This window comes from Podarcis erhardii, assembly GCF_964252035.2.
Source record: "Podarcis erhardii genome assembly, chromosome: 2".
In the NCBI taxonomy this organism is placed as follows: domain Eukaryota; kingdom Metazoa; phylum Chordata; class Lepidosauria; order Squamata; family Lacertidae; genus Podarcis; species Podarcis erhardii.
This window is the reverse complement of record NC_138498.1, coordinates 78,989,702-78,994,506: the sequence shown is the minus strand read 5'-3', so window position 1 is coordinate 78,994,506 and position 4,805 is coordinate 78,989,702. Positions and strand designations below refer to the sequence as shown.

The following is a 4,805-nucleotide window of genomic DNA, read 5'->3' as shown; positions in this document are numbered from 1 at the left end:
GGTGTAAACATCCAAAGCCAAGAGATGGTAACATTGGAGCCTTACAGAGCTGCCTGGGGAGGTTGCTCTAAAGATATGGTGCCACTACTGATAAGGCCCTGTTTCATGAACATCTGTCTATCCTCTGATGATACTGAACACAGGAAGGGAGGGGCATCAGGAGGAAAGTTTCCAAAGGGTCAGGTAGGTTTATGTGGGAGAAGGAGGTTCTTCAGATACCTTGGTCCCAAACCTTAAATGGTGGAATAGAAATATTAGTAATAAATATATATGATTGAAACCAATATGTGAATTGTGTGTGGAAGCCAGTGAAAGCACTTTAAAACAGGTAGAAGATCTTCAGGCTAGTGTGTTCCACATAAAAATTTAGCTGCTGTGTTCCAAACAGTCTCCAGTGGTAGTCCCATGCACAGTGCATTTTTAAAGTCTAACCTGGATATTACCAAAACAAAACAAATTCCTTCCAGTAGCACCTTAAAGACCAACTAAGTCAGTTCTTGGTATGAGCTTTCGTGTGCATGCACACTTCTTCAGATACACTGTGTATCTGAAGAAGTGTGCATGCACACGAAAGCTCATACCAAGAACTGACTTAGTTGGTCTTTAAGGTGCTACTGGAAGGAATTTGTTTTGTTTTGACTATGGCAGACCAACACGGCTACCTATCTGTAACTGGATATTACCACAACATGCCTTTCATTTTCTAAGAGAGCCCAGAGGTAGCATAAGTTGATGAAAAGCAACACGCAGAACACCCATTGAAAGGCCGGGCTCTAACAGTTCCCCAAGCTGTAAACCTCTTCAAGGGGAAGTACAAATTCACATCAATAGTGAGCAGGATACCACTTCCCATACACATTGAGTCGCCTTGTCATTTTTGAGATGACAAAAATCAACCCACCTGTTTGTTACTCATGGCATGTTTTTTTAATCTGAATGAAAGTTGAATGGGCCTCAGCTGGAACTCTGTAGGACACCATAGCACACAGTTGTCAACCTATAGTGCCAGCACCACGTTCAGGCATATGTGCATCAGGAAGGAATAGGATGCCTAACATACCTGTAGTGCCTTGCAGGCAAGTGAACTGAAGGTAACAAAGTATTAAAGACCACTGAGAGACTCAGTAGAACTAATGAGGATGAACTTCATCTGTCTGTCTGTCCTTATAGCTCCTCTGGGAGGGTGACCAAGGAAATTTCAGTGCCGTATCTAGCTCAGAAACCACACAGAAATATATTTAAGATATCAAGCAGTATCATCCCAAAGTTTCTGAATCTGAGCCGCTACCACCACAAGTGGAGTACCTTTCCCAAAAAGATTTTGTGAAGGAAAGATGGCTATTCTCGAATAACTCTGATCTTGGTGAATTAAATTGTTTGTCATGCACCACTGAAACTCCCTATCTCCCTTTTCCCCCTCTAACATTGGTGTGTTCTCTCTTCCTTTCTTGATGAAGTGTGCCTTCTTTGTAGAAACAGAATTGTTAGAACCAAAGACCAAGGTACTATCTAGAATGTATAACTTGCTGCTAAAATGGAATACACAAGACGAAATGGTTAAATCGGCTATGATAAAATGGGCACAGGACATTGGGCATAACATTATGTTTGAGGACTGGGAAAGGTTGTGGACCACTGGGCTGAACTTCACCGCATGTAATGCTCTGAAGGAAAATGTAATGAAAATGATATATAAATGGTACATGACCCCAGTTAAACTTGCCAAAATATACCATTCGTCTGATAATAAATGTTGGAAATGCAGAGAAAATGAAGGAACATTCTTTCACCTCTGGTGGACATGCCCTAAGGTGAAGGCCTTCTGGGAAATGATATATAATGAGCTGAAAAAGGTATTTAAGTATACCTTCACAAAGAAACCAGAGGCCTTCCTTCTGGGTATTGTCGACCAGAAGGTGTTAAAGAAGGATCGAACATTTTTTATGTATGCAACAACGGCAGCAAGGATTCTCATTGCAAAAAACTGGAAAACTCAAGATCTACCCACACTGGAAGAGTGGCAGATGCAGCTGATGGACTATATGCAACTGGCCGAGATGACCGGCAGAATCCGTGATCTGGGAGAAGAGAAGATGGAGGAAGACTGGGAGAAATTTAAGATGTATCTACAAAAACATTGTAATCTGGTTGAATGTTAAGAAGGATGCTTGATTATAAAAAATTGGCCACCACTAAACTAGATTTAAATTTGATGATAAGTGAGACTAAAGAAAATATAAAAAAATTTTTTGGAAGAAGTGCTAGATTATATTTGAATGAGTGGACATGAGATTGTAAACAAGTTGATAATTTGTTTGGAAAAAAATTTTAACGATGTAAATGGGAGCGGGAGACGTGAGGGAGTCCAAAGAAGTGTTGAAATTGTTGTAAAAGAAGTAAGATTGTGTATTATGTGTGCATTTATATTTAAAAACCTTAATAAATATTTATAAAAAAAAAGAAGAAGTGTGCCTTCTTTGTGGACATTTATTTCTGTATTTTATAACTGCATTTTGAGAAATGATTTTTTTTTTAAAGCAACACTTCCTCCTTCCTTTTTAAGTTGGTACTTGCAAATACACTGGTGGCGTGGCTAGTGGGTGGTAGGGCAGCACACATACACACACCAAATCTTTCAGTATGTATTTATGGGAACATTCACACAATGCTGTAAATTCATTTTAGAGGTGTTAGTATTTATCACACATTTCCACGGATTTCATCTTTTATAAGGTGTCCCTACATCACTACCACCACCACCCCTGCTCCAAATTTATTTAAATTCTCAATATTAACATGCAGATTTGGGGAATTGATGCAAGGACCTTATAAAGCAAATGGGTGCTGTGTACTTTCTGGGAGCATTGGCCTATTCTATATAACTGGAAGCGGAACTTACTTTATTATTATTATTAAAGATTTTCTTCGTTTACAAAAGTGTGTGCAATGTCTCTCATGGAAGCGAAACTTACTTGTGCTACAACCATTCTTTTTCATAAGAGTTTCTCCCATCCCCACTAAACCAAATGTTAATATATAAGCAATACACAGTCTTATTTGAGTGTTCCTGAAAAGTACCCAAGCATGCCACTCTTAAGCTGTTTATTGTGACAAGAGCCTCTGTGAGCATCGGCTTACTTCATCATGCAAGATGGCAGATGGTATAGTGAAGGGTAAGCGAAAGATTCTTGGATACACTAAATTTACTTTGCTGGAGTATCAAAGCATAAGTACTCTGACTATTGCAATTGGAAAGACAACTATGTTGTTGTGCTGGAGGTATTTTTCAATAGTTTATAAGTAGGTTTTTCTTTCGGAAGTGTGAACAGATGCGCACATAACATCTCATCTGTATATTTTTTATATCCAAGTATACTTTGATTTCACATACCCTTTTTCCTAAGGTAGGCAAAACAAGACAGTTGGGGTGAAAGTGTACATTTGAGATGGATTGATCACACTAAAGACCAGTTTAAGAAGTTTACTTAAGTTGCCACTTTAGGAGACACCACCCTCCTGAAAAATATGGGCCAGAGCATTAGAAGTAACTTGATCAGATTAGAAGGAGGCTGGAGGTTAACCCCTCTGCCTCGGTAAAGAGCTTTGTTGCCTTCAACTTGAAACTTGCTAGCTGAGAAAAAGCAAATGCTACGTTCCAGAGACCAAAACGAAAAGTTACCGACACAGTTCAACAGCTAATTAAGCATTTTATATGCAGCAGATGTTCTGTGTAAAGCCAGAGCCCAGCAAGCCAATAGCAGAGTCTCTTACACATTACAGGTGCTTTATTATGGAGCTTGACTGTAACCTGAGTCGGTTTTATTTGTCTGACGTGGCTAAAGTATATAATGCATCTTTGGGCAAGGTTTGTGGAGAATTTGTTTGTGTACAAAAACAAACAGGCCATTACATATAGTTGAGAGAGTTTTTTTATTTTAAGTCAGTTGAATGGGGGTGGGGGTGGGCTAGCTTATTCCAGTTGTGCATTCCCTGCAAATATTGTAGACTGTACAGTAAATCTTGTATGTGCCAGGACACAAGAAAAGTTTTCCCTTTTAGCAGGGACAGTCTTGAAAGCCTTTTCTTTCAATTCTCTGTAAATCATTCATGTCTCTTGTGGATTGTTTTTTTTAAAAAGAAAAGAAATAAAAAAAGAAGTAGCCTACCTTTCCTCTGGAGCCTGCAGACCTTCGATCTATTTAGGTTTTGGCACAGAGCCACAAGTGAATCATGGGCTATAGTAGTCGATGTTGTGAGTGCCTCCTATTTTTGTTAATAGAAAACACCCTGTTCAGTTGTAATGCCAAAGAAAACCCATTCAAAAAAGTCTTTCTTCTAGACAAGTGTGCAGACATGGGAGAGATTATACAGTGTGACTGAAGAATATGGAGAAAAGTGTGGTTTGTTGCATTAGGAGTCCCTCTAAAATATGGAAATGAACATTTACCACAGACTTTTAATGTTAGATAAGCGCATATTTAATTTTGTGCACTTCTAAAAACTTACATCATGCTGACCACATTTGTATTCTCTCTGTTCTTTCATTCTGTGTTCACTTTTTTAGATTTAGTACCCAAATTGCTGCTCCCTAGCAATCTTGTGTGTCTTGCTCTTTGTCCTCTATAGCTCATAGTCTAGCCCAGTGTTTCCCAACCTTGGGTCTCCAGCTGTTTTTGGACTACAGTTCCCATGATCCCTGACCACTGGTTTTGCTAGCTAGGGATGATGGGAGTTGTAGTCCAAAAACAGCTCGAGACCCAAGCTTGGGAAACACTGGAGCCAACATGCTGCCCTCCAGATATTGT

At 39.3% G+C, this 4,805-nt stretch overlaps 1 long non-coding RNA gene across 1 annotated transcript; it reads left to right on the top strand.

Annotated features, from left to right (window-relative positions):
* The first annotated feature begins 678 nt into the window (after window positions 1-678).
* LOC309334395 lies at window positions 679-2,937 on the top strand. The gene is made up of 2 exons (XR_014153075.1): window positions 679-1,458; window positions 2,468-2,937. It is a non-coding gene; the product is annotated as an uncharacterized lncRNA (long non-coding RNA).
* The last annotated feature ends 1,868 nt before the right edge of the window (window positions 2,938-4,805 follow it).